At 54.1% G+C, this 12,123-nt stretch overlaps 1 long non-coding RNA gene across 1 annotated transcript in view; it reads left to right on the top strand.

Moving 5' to 3' along the window:
* Positions 1 to 12,123, top strand: part of LOC128827203 (uncharacterized) — a 28,713-nt gene that overhangs the window by 10,534 nt on the left and 6,056 nt on the right. The gene's annotated exons all lie outside the window — the stretch shown is intronic.

The following is a 12,123-nucleotide window of genomic DNA, read 5'->3' as shown; positions in this document are numbered from 1 at the left end:
ATTTCCCTTGTTGGTGCCTATGTTTTATCTTCGTGCCCTTTGTCTTGTCTATGTCGATGGTAAGCTCTTTGGGGCAGGGACTGCCTTCACCAGCACCTCGCACAACCCGGTCTCAGGTAGGTTTTGCTGGGGAGGGTTAGCTCAGTGGTTTTGCAGGCTTTGTGGAGGGAGGGATAGCTCAGCGGTTTGAGCATTGGCCTCCTAAACCCAGGGTTATGAGCTCAGTCCTTGAGGGGGGCCATTTAGGGATCTGGGGCAAAATTAGTACTTGGTCCTGCTAGCAAAGGCTGGGCTGGGCTTGATGACCTTTCAGGGTCCCTTCCAGCTCTATGAGATAGGTATATCTCCATATAAATATATAAGCAATCTATAATCCATTCCCCAAGACAGGGGGGCAGCATGAGGCCTAGACACCATTTTAAGTCACATGCTAAGGGTCCTGAGTGGAATTTAGCGGTGCCTCGTCCTTGCCTATTTGTGCAGGCCGCAGTCTGACTCCTGCTCCTGATGTGGCCAAGCATAACGACCCCCAGTGGACGCCTCAGGCTCTCCTAATGGGAGATGACAAGATTAGAGGCTGGGACTTGCCCCATTCCCACGCTAGGGCCTGATTCTCCACCGCGTTGCCCCTCGTGCAGTCGCTTGCCCCAGCGCAAAGTCAAATGCAACTGTCGCCCTGAGGTCCGAATTCTCGCTCTCACTAAGGCCGTGTCCACGCTACGGAGACTCCATCGGTATAGCTACGGTGCCGTCGCCGTGCTGGCATAACCCCGCAGTGTCGACGCGACGTACGCTAATGGAAGGGGTTTTTCCATCGGTAGAAAATTGCTGTGTAGATGCTCTGGCTCTGAAGCCCAGAGATGGAGGCTGTCTACAGAGTCCAAGCCGCAACGTCTACACAGCTGTTTGTAGCACCAGCCCGAGTTGGTGACCCAGGCATGGAGGCGTGCTGCTGCGGCCTGTGTGGACATGCCCATTAAGGCCGCTCCACATCACCGGAGCAGCACAAAAGGCCCTGAGTGGAACCAAGAACTCAGGCTGGGGTGGTCACTCACCTTGCATTGACAGCACAAGATCAAGCGGGTGGGGTGGCTGTGTTCTTACCGCTCAGGGCCGGCTCCAGGCACCAGCATAGCAAGCAGGTGCCTGGGGCGGCCAATGAAGAGGAGGGCGGCAGCAATTCGGTGGCAGGGCCTTCACTCCCTCTGGGAGCAAAGGACCTCCCGCCGAATTGCCACCGTAGCATGAAGCGGCGCTAGAGCTGTCGCCAAATTGCTGCCGATCGCGGCTTTTTTTTTTCCCTCCCTGCTTGGGGCGGCAAAAATGCTAGAGCCAGCCCTGGTACAGCTCCGAGCACTAGGATGACCAGACATCCTAATAGTATCAGGACCGGCCCGATATTAGGGGCTTTGTCTAATATACACAACTATACCCTCACCCCATGAAAAAAAGGGTCCCACTTTTTTACACTTGCTATCTGCTCACCCTACCTAGCACCCGGGGAGCCTGACCCATGACCGGGGGTCCTGCAGTTTTAATAATACCAGGGTGATAGGCTCTTTGGATTTTTACCAAGGAGCAACCTTGGAGAGAGGAATGAAAAGGGAAAAGGAACGTGTGGCTTCCGAGCTGGAGTGGAGTTCCCAGGCCACGTTTAGCAGCACAATTGGATTTTATTTTTAAGGGATAGTGGATTAGCAGGAAGTCACTGGTAATCATGCGTTTTGTTACATGAGGCACAAAACTGGCATTGTTTAGAAGGGAGGCGGGGGGGAAGACCTTGAAAACATCAGGCAGAATGAAAGGAGGTCTTCTTCCTAAAGAAATTATCTCTTGGCTTACTGTCCTCGAACCTCCTATTCATTCACTCGGGCTCGGATGTTGCAATTTCATTCCCCATGATGCGCTGATTCATAATAAACAGTTACCAAAATATCTTCTCGCAGCAAAATCAGAAGAACAAACGCTCTGGGTTGTTTGTTTTTTTTCTTCTCCCCCTCTTCCTTTTTGCATAATTTCGCCTCAGGACAGCGAGCGTGTAACTGCACGGGCTTCTGCTTACAACATGAAATGAGTTTAATTAGGGCATAAGGATTTTCTTGCTTCTGAAGATAATCGCTGCATGACAGGGAGCACAGGGAAAGGGGAAAATATACTCCTGGGCAAGGCAACTGTGCCACTGAAATCCCATCTAAGGGGTGAAATTCACACACACACACACACCCATCTGCACAGGGTAAATTTCACCCAAAGTCTTTTTGGGCCTGGCTACTCTGGTGACATGGTTATCTACTTTCCAGTACTACCTAGAGTCCTTACCCAAGACCAGGAGCCCCTTGTGGTAGGCATTGCATGTACACATCATAAAACGGGCCTTGACCCGAAGAGTTTACAATCTAAATCACCCGGGCAGACAAAGGAGGAATTATTAATCCCATTGTACAGATGGGGAAACAGAGGCATAGAGAGGGACAGTGACTTTCCCGGGGTCCCCCAGCAGGCCGGTGGCAGAGCCAGGAACCAAACCCAGGTCTGCTGAGTTCTAGTCCAGTGCTCTCTCCTCTGGGAATACTAGGGACGGGGCACAACCTATTCTGGCACTTATCAGGCTCCCGCATAACTGCGTCCACATGAGGGGTTGTACTGGCAAAACCAAACCTGTTAAAAATAATCACACCTCTAAGACACAGGGTGTGTGCACACTACAAGCTGGCAATCGCAGCCCCAGCTCGAGGTGCAGACATCTCTCTCCTTATTCTGGCACAAACACTGTGTCTAGAGCAGCCTGGGGGTCTGATTCTCATTGCTTCCCGGGCCCTTTTACCCTGGCATGCCAGAGGGGCCGTAAACTGCATCTAAATGACACACTCTGCCTAGGTGCCACTGCCTTAACCAACTATCCAGGTTGCCAACCCTCCAGGATGGTCCCGGAGTCTCCAGGAATGAAAGATGACTCTTTAATTATAGATTGTGAAACCTCCGGGAATACGTCCTGACCCGAAACTGGTCTGAAGGGGCCGTGCTGTAAATGAGAATCAGGCCCGTGTTTCTCGGCAATTGACTGTAATTTAGAGACTAGTTTTGGAGGGTTTGTTTTCTGCTTCTTCCATCTGTTAAAGGTCCCTGCTGCAATACCTCTTCCTCCCCCTCCCGCAGGTCCAGCGTGAGTGGAGAGGTCGAATGTAACGAGCTGAAAGGGGGAGTCAGCCAGCCTGCTAATGAAAGGGGTAGAGACGTACTGAACTGGGAGGTGCTGCAAACTCGGCTCAGGACGGGGAGATGATGTGAAGGGGGCCGGGGGTGGCGGTGAAGGGGCCACAGGAAGGATGCCCTTGGGCCTACGGCCCGGCCTCCTGGTTGGCTTTGCTGGGAAGCTGTGTGCCAGGGCCCAGCAGCCATGGTGCAGATGAAAACGCAGCTGTGTGCCCTGCTTGCCCAGCAGGGTGAACGGGGTCTCTCTGCTGACTACGTTGCTGTTCCGGGGTCAGGCAAAGGGCCAGCGAGGATGCACTTTCAGCGGGTAACGCCCTGGGCAGATGTCAGTGCTGGCCAGATTCTACGTAGCAGCTGAAGCTTGGCTCGGTTCCTCTTTCCAGGGCACGAGGCTGGGTGCATCTGCCTGGTGGATTGCAGGGATGGGGCCTCTGCAGGGTGGCAATGCTGCCCGCAACTCACCAGGGGCTCTGGCTGCCCTGCTGGGGTCGGGGTTGAGTTGGGGGCTCTGGAAAGTGTTGCTCTGTGGGTATCCCACGCCCGTCCCCTACGGCATCCCCTGGGGCCACGCCCAGGTGTTTAACTCAGATCTGTTGCCTATTGCAGCACGGCATCAGCGCAGGTGCCGGGCGGGTGCTTGGCTTCAGCGTGGAATTCAAATCACTTTTTGGGAGGGGTCCATTTGACAGCCCTCCCAGCACCTGCTGTTGCAGGAGTTTATCCACTATCTGCCCAGCCTCACGCAGACCCTCTCACCCCTGTGCATAGTCACATGCAGGAGCTGGCCAAACTGCACGAAAACGGCTTGAATCTGAACTTCAAGGCAACAAAAGCCAAGAAACTTTGGAAGCTCAGATGGCAAAAGGAAAACTCTGGTGGTTCAAAGCCTCCTGTCGTGCCAGGGAGCCGCGGGGCTGGCGCAGCCGCTGCCTTGCTGTCCTCTGGCCCCCGTTCTGCTTCCCGTGCACAGAATTTCTGGGTGACGCCGAGATAATGAGCAGGGACCGAGTTCGTTCACCTGATCTGACTCGTTACTTCCCAGCTGTATCGCCGATCCGAGGCCGCACCGTCTTTGCTAATAATGCCACAGTTTGACAGCGCCTTATAAGCATCCAGATGCAGGCCTGGGTCTAGTAACCGCCCCGGGATGACAATTAGCGAGGGCTGGTTGGGCCTTTGAAGGCAGCAGCTGTGGTTCGAGTTGCTGAGAGGGCACGGGCGGGTTGTAGTGTTATGGGCATGTCACGGGGCGGGGCACGGACTCTAGTGGATAAAGCAGGGGCTGGAGAGTCAGGATTCCCGGGTTCTAGGCCCAGTTCTGCCGCTGATTTGCTGCCTCTTTCGCGCTTTAAAGCAGGTGGATCGGTGGACGGGGCCATTGCACAGGGCTTCGCTCCCTAACAAACCACACTACAGCGAAGGGCCCTATGGAAACCTTCCTGTCGGAATAACGCACCGCCCCAGCTTCACCCAGTAACTCCACTGAAATCGCTGCCCTGGGCGGGGGGCTGCAATATGGGCGTCTTCCTTGGCATCTGTAACTCAGTGGCCTGAGACCGGGGGAAAAGGAGGCGAGGAAAGTGGTGGTGATGCAGGCACCGGAGGGCCGACTGCAGAGCGGGGGGATGGGGGGCGAATTCATGCCAATGAATTGGGGGAAGGGAGGTTGCAACTCATCTCACGTGCACACCCCAGCAGTGAGGAGATGGCCCAGTGACAGTTGCTGGAGAGGCCATAAATCACGCCACACACACCCCTGGCTGATGCCTTATTAAGGAAACAAGTAACCCAGAGACACCTCCCGCCAGGCTTCCTCTCCCCGCCCCTACCCCGCTGGACGGCAGCGTTTCCGAGAGCTGGGAACTCACAGCATCTTTGTCGCAAGTCTGTGAGTGGCCCAGCCGGCCCCCAGCTGCTGTTCATTAGAAGGGGACGCGGCGTCTGGCTGCAGCTGCTGGAGAATCCAGGGTTTGCAGCTGACGCCGGTTGCTTTACCCCACGGGCCGATCGCAGCTTGGCACGGAGCTGCTCTGTGGCGGAGGGGGGAATAGGGGACCATTTGAAGAGATATTAAGGAGGAGGATCAGGGATTCAGCAGAGGCTGTGTTAGGGGAGCCCGTTCCCAACTCCTCTCTGCGAATGCGGCTGTTTTGTATCGTACCCGCTGGTAGCTAGAGCTGAACAAACCCCCCGGAGCCGTGTCCATCTCCTGGGATTGCTCCTCCCTGCATGGCTTCGCCTGGCCTAGTCTGGAAAGTCCCCTCTGGCTTCCTGGTTTCTCTCATTGGCTCCGCTGGCTCTCCCTGCGCGGGGTTGGGAAAGATTTTGCGAGAGAATCTGGCACTTAGGAAAGTGATTTAACAGCCCTAGTGCCAGACCCTGGGCAAGCTTGTTCCTTCAGGCGCTGAAAACATCTGTGCTGACCCACAGCCTGCCGACTAGCCCAGCCCTGGGCTCCCACCCAGCTCTGCTGGTGCCCCTCAATACCGATCTGCAGCCCTGGGCTCCTCCCCTAGTTGTGTCTTGACTCACAGCCCCCCCCCCCACCACCACCCCATCCCATCCCTGGGCTCTCCCCTTCCCACCCCAGTGCACTTCAATCCTGAGCTGCAGCCCCACCTGCTAGTCCAGCCTGGGCCACTCAGGGCCTGGGCCAGTCTCAAGCCTCAGTCCTCAAAACTAGGCTCATAAGTGGTGTATTGGCCTCATGCTGCTGCTCCCTGCACGGCAGAATCTTGTCCGTTCTCCATCAGTGCATCCCCCCAGCATCGTCTACGCTATATATATATATATATATATACTTCACTTCCTGCCCACAAGTGCTGCTGTGTCAAACAGCTGCCACATTCCACCCCAGAGGTGGCTGCATCCTGTCAGTGGAAGTGTCCGCCGTGCGCATCTGGCGGTTGGGGATGAAAGGCTCTCGAGAGCTTATTCAGCCCGCAGTCCCTGTGGATCACAACTATAGCCTGGAAGGATGAATTACAAGGCCCTTCCTGTTGGGCAGCGAACGCCTGCGATGAACCAATAAATCCAGATCTGTTGCAGGATTAATCACGCATGCCAGGGAAAGGAGTGAGAGTCTGAATGGCGGCGACTCCGCTCCCGTGCTGCCTTTCTGAGCACAGAACAATGCCGGCCGAGCCATGGATCCAAGGATTGACAAAGGGAACCAGCCTAACGGGCGTTCTTCCCCCCTCTCAGCACCAGCCCTACTGGTTCCTCTCCAGCCTGGAGCTTTCCCTTGAGAAACTACCCTGGGAAGCAGGTGCTTCAGTGCAGGTGATTCAGTTCAGGATGCCCTACACCAGTCAGTCACCCGCTCCTCCGGCCGGCAGGGAGAACAAAATTCTCCTAAAAGTGGTCCCAACAGGGCCCTCCCGCACTTTGTTCTCCTCTGCCTTCCCCTGTAAGCCGGGAGGCTTGTAGGTGGCTGTGCCGCAGGCTGAAACCGACTGGATCCCGTCTGTAGGTACCTTCCTGGGAGGACGTTTAGAGCGGAGGGCTCTGCAATCCAGCAGACAAAGGGAGAGTGAGATCCGGTGTCTGGCAATTGAAACTAGACAAATTCAGGCTGGACATGCAGGACAAACCTTTTAGGGGTGAGGGGGATTAATGATCGGAACAACTCACCCAGGGAGATGGGGGATTCTCCGTTGCATAGAGTCTGTCGCTCAAGGCTTGGTGTCTCTTTCTAAAAGATACACGCTGGCTCAAGCAGAAGTGAGGGCCTTGATGCAGGAATCACTGAGCGTGATGCTCTGGCCTGGGCTAGGTAGGAGGTCAGACTGGAGGATCACGCTGGTCCTTTCAGCCTTTAAAAATCAGATGGTGACATTTCTGGCCTCTTTGAAATCAATGGCAAAACCCCCATTGACTGCCAGGGGTCGAGGAGGTCGTCCTATGGCGTCCTTGCATTTAGCTGTGCTGGAGGGGGTTGGTTTATTTATTTCACACCGGGTGTGTGATCCTGGACGGCCCGAGCCTTTGCCTGGCCTGCCCGTTGTGCACGTCTTACACCAATGCGAGTGCAGAACTGCAACCCGCCGCGCTGTACGCCCGCCTGCCCCCTGCTGCGAACGCCTGCCCCGTGGAGAACTGCGCCCGTTCATGTTGGCGGGCTGCAAAAAGCGCTCAGCGCTGGAGCAAACGGCATCGACTCCGGAGCAGCGAGGGGGTTTGCATGGTGCAAATAGCCCCCAGCAAGCGCAGCCCTGCACCTAGCAGCCTGGGAATTGTTCATGAGGAAAGCCCAACAGAGGCAGAAGCAGGTGGCGTGTATTGTTTTGTTTTCTATAGAAGGGGGGGGGGGTCCCTCTGCGACTTCGGTACTAGTGCTGCAACCTAGTTTGATTTTTTTTTCCCCCCAATTCCCATCAGCTTAATCCTGGCACAAGAGGGGGACTGGGACTGGGACATACGTCTTTCTGCTCCAGCGAACGGCTTGTAGACTAGCCCAGGTTGGAACAGGCCAAAGGTGCCTTTTAGGAGCCTGGCTTTGATGGGTGATTGTCTGCTGGGAGATGGACTGAGACCCAACAGCCCTAGGAGGGAATGGGGACTGAACTGCTCGCTTCCTCCTATAGCTGGCCCACACAGAGTAACCCACTGGTGTGTATGGGGGAGCCCCCCCCCCCTTCCTGGGAGATGAACCTGTTCTGGTGCCAGCCAGGCAGGCTTCACTCTTCAGCTCACGCGGGAGCAGCTGATGCTTTTAGCGGTGGAGGTCCCCAGTTCAGTCCTCGGTCTGTTGGCCAAACCAAAAGAGGACTCGCTCCATCATGAAGTCAGTCTAGCTGCTGGCCACCTTTCTAGGCTGTCCCCGTTTCCGTAACAGGAACAACAGCGAGCGAGCTCAGGGGGAGAGGAAGAGGGCGGGAAGGATTCGATCACAGCTCGCCGCCTGGAGACAAACGCAAAGTATCCTGTCCTTAGAAAGAGAAATTACGCTCCCAGCTGTGCAGGGGCCTCCGCTGGCGCCGGCCCAGCCCAAGCCCAGTCTCTGTTGTTTCTGTTCACCTGGTTTTGAACAGCGATTTGTTTTTCCCACAGGGGAGGGCTCTGCCACGGCGCGCCGGGCTGACTGTCTGAGGCCTAGGGGAAGGGTCTGGATTCCCTGGGGCCGGGGGGGAAGGGTTTCCAGGTGAGAGAGCCAGAGAGCCAAGGCTTGAATGGCCCACGTCTGCTTTGGATTAAACTGAGCTGTTGTTTACCATGACACTTCAATCAGAAAGGAGGCCACCTTACGTGTTTTACTCTAATCTCAGCTTGTGGGAGGGGGGCGTTCTGATCCCACGGGCTGTTATTACTCTTCAGCGGGGGAAGGCGGGAGAACCTGGATCAAATATATGTGTGGGGGATGGGTCTGGCAGATTTCCCACCAGGCTTGTTTAACCCCCAAAAGCCTGCAGTTGCCAACCCCTGGGAAGGAGATTGCATACCCAAATGCAGGGGAAGGAAGATGCCTAGAGCTGGTTGCAGCTACAGAAGGGTCAATACACCATTGCAAGCAACCCCAGTGAATCCCCCGCACCAAATCCTCTGCGGTCGCTTCAGGCAATGCAGCTCTTTGCTATGGAGTGGAGCTGCCCACTCCCGGCGTGGCCTCCTGGCTGAATAATCCAGCCAGGACATCTGGCTTCATTACGTCTGTCTGTCTCGCTCCTGGCTCCAACAACACTGGTAGCCCCTGCCTTTGAGCTCCATGGGCTGATAACACCGGGTGTTCTTGCTGTATGGAGTGGCTTAGTAAGCAGACTAGACTTCCTAGTTGCAATCCCCTCAACAAGGCCGGGAGATAAAAATCGTGCCAGTTCCCCGTTGCCACTAAAACCGTGATATGGGAGAAAGGCGGCGATCGTAACCCAGAAGTTGAACAGGGAGGATATCCTCAGCCGGGTGACGTTGTGGGAGCTCAAACCTCTTCCAGTGCCGCTGCTCTCACGTGTGTCCTGGAGCCGGTTCACAACATACGTACGTCCGCCCAATAGATTCTTAGGCGGGTGGAGAAAGTCCGGGATCCGAATGTCCTTGCTTTGGGGAATTAAACCAGACAGTTATGAATTCAAACGCCATAAGAATGGCCACAGCGGGTCAGACCAGTGGCCCAACCAGCCCTATATCCTCGCTTCTGAGGATAGCCTGAGCTAGACGCTTCAGAGGGAATGAACAGAACAGGGCAATTATCAAGTGACCCAACCCTTGTCATCCAGTCCCAGCTTTTGGAAGTTGGAGGTTGCATCCCTGACCATCTTGGCTAATAGCCATTGATGGATCTGCCCTCCAGGAACTTACCTATTTATTTTTTTTAATCCAGTTATACTTTAGGCCTTCACAACATTCCCAGGGCAAGGAGTTCCACAGGTTGATTGTGCATTGTGTAAAGAAATACTTCCTTAGGTTTATTTTTAAATCTGATGCCTATTCATTTCATTGGATGACCCCTGGTTCTTGTGTTATGTGAAGGATAAATAACACTTTTTCTTCACCCTATTTGATTTTATAGACCTGTCATATCCTCTCTTATCTCATTTCTAAGCTGAACAGTCTGTCTTTTTCCATCTCTCCTCAGATGGAAGCTGTCCCATACCCCTAGTCATTTTGTTTCCCTTCTCTGAACCTTTTCCAATTCGAATATAGATTTTTTTTTTTTTAGATGGGACGACCAGAAAGCCCGCAGTATTCAAGGTGTGAGTGTACAGTGGACTTATATAGTGGCATGAGGATATTTTTCTGCCTTATTATCTATCCCTTTCCTAATGGTCCCTAACAGTGTTCGCTTTTTCCCCTCCCGCTGCACATTGCATGGATGTTTTCAGAGAAGTATCCATAATGACTCCACCGTCTCCCTCTTGAGCAGTAACTGCTCATTTAGATCCCATCACTTTGTATGTAGAGCTGGGATTATGTTTTCCGAATGTGCGTTACTTTGTACTTAGCAATGCTAAATTTTATCTGCCAATTGTTGCCCAGTCCCCCAGTTTAGTGGGATCCCTTTGTAACACTCTGCAGTCCGCTTTTGACTTATCTTGAGTCATTTTGTATCATCTGCAAATTTTGCCACTTCCCTGTTAACCCTCTTAACACCCTCAATGTGCCATGATAAGAAGTTAATAACTCCTCAGGGTACGTCTATACTACCCCTCGGATCCGCGGGTACTGATCCATCTATCGGGGATCGATTTATTGCGTCTAGTGTAGACGCGATAAAATCGATTCCCGATCGCTCTGCCGTTGACTCCGAAACTCCACCGTGCCGAGAGGCAGAAGCGGAGTCGACGGGGGAGTGGCAGTGGTTGACTCGCCGCCATCCTCACGGCCAGGTAAATCGACCTAAGATAAGCCGACTTCAGTTGCGTATCTTAGGTTGACCCCCCCCCAGTGTAGACCAGGCCTCAGACACTCTGTGCAGTAGCTAAGAGACGTTCTCTCTGTTTTACAAGGTGGGGACAGTGAGCTACAGAAAGACATGCTTGAGGTCACGCAGCAGCTTGATAACAGAGCTGGGAATAGAGCCCAGGTTCCCACTTCCGGTCCCTAACCCACGCCCCTCCCACAGCTGGGAACAGAACCCGGGAGCCTGGACTCCTGCTTCCCTGGTCTAACTGCTAGACCATTCCCCAGCTCCCAGGAGTCCAGCTTCCCAGTTCTAGCCTCTAGCTCATTCCCCTCCTAGAGCTGGGAACAGAACCCAGGAGTCCTGAACTCCAGTCCCCTCTTCCAAGCCCTAGATCACACTGCTCTGCACAGAGATTTCCGGCAGCTTCCCCAGGATTCCCCTGTGGACAGGGGCAGATCCAAGCTTGCATCAGCTGGACTCTACCTTCCACTGGCTGCAGAGGAGAAATCGGACCAGCCAAGGGAAGCTGTTGGAAAACAGATACCGCGGCTGGATTACAGCGGACAACCTCTGCTAGGCCAGGGCCATGGATGGTCTGGCAGCTCCTGAACTGACGGCAGACGGAAGAGCAAGGGACATCGTCATGGGATCTCCTTTGGCACTATCTGACGGTGGGCTCCTTTCTAGTTCCAACACGGTGCATTAGCTTCTCCCCAGAATGCAACATGCTTGAGCTGGCATCTCAACCTCACAGCTGGAGCTGCCTTTAGGAACCACGTACCGGAACCAGAGCAGGGGCCTGCATGGCTCCCAAGGCCTGAAGTTAGCACGTTCTAACCCTCCCCGCTACCCCCTCAAGACCAAGAGATCTAAAGAGGTCACAGCCCGAGGGGACAAGGGAGGGTAGGTTTTTGCTGGGCAAGATGGTCATAACAAAGCAGCTATGTTTCCTGTGCGGACGTTCCCTTACCGTGGGCTTCACACAGTGGCTGAGTCACTGGAAAGTCTCAGTTTAACTTAGAAGGATCTCAGAGGCACGCTCCTATGAAAGGAGACTGCTGTGATCCACTGGCCAGAATGGAGTCATCACACACTTCTACAAATAGGGAAACTGAGGCACAGAAGCAACTCCTCATTTGGGGTCACAGAGCCAGGGTCGGGACCACAGTTAGCACTCGCTATAGCCTGTCTGCCAGCCCTATGATCAGGACTCTGGCATGTTCCTCTCCCCCCTCTGCCCTGGGGTTAGAATTCAGGCTACGCTTCCCAAACCATCACAAAACCAAAACCGTCGTTTTTGCCAGAAAACTGAATTTTATTTTTATTAGTGTCACACAAACTTTTCCCGATCACAACACGGGAACAGAAAGGGGGAAGGAGTACAGGGGCCCGTGCTGCTCTCTCCCCCCTTGATGCAGGGGCTCAAGAACGGGGTCAGTCAGGAAAGTAGCTAGTTTCGTGGACATTATAAAAAGGGGAGGGGGACGGACAAATATCTGGAATCATTTAAAATATAAGAGCTGGTCAGAGTGGGATGTTTAATGAACTTCCAAACATACAGGCCCAGGCCC

The sequence above is a fragment of the Malaclemys terrapin genome, chromosome 21, assembly GCF_027887155.1.
Source record: "Malaclemys terrapin pileata isolate rMalTer1 chromosome 21, rMalTer1.hap1, whole genome shotgun sequence".
In the NCBI taxonomy this organism is placed as follows: Eukaryota; Metazoa; Chordata; order Testudines; family Emydidae; genus Malaclemys; species Malaclemys terrapin.
Note: the sequence above shows the minus strand (reverse complement) of the source record. Positions and strands in the feature narration are given on the sequence as shown.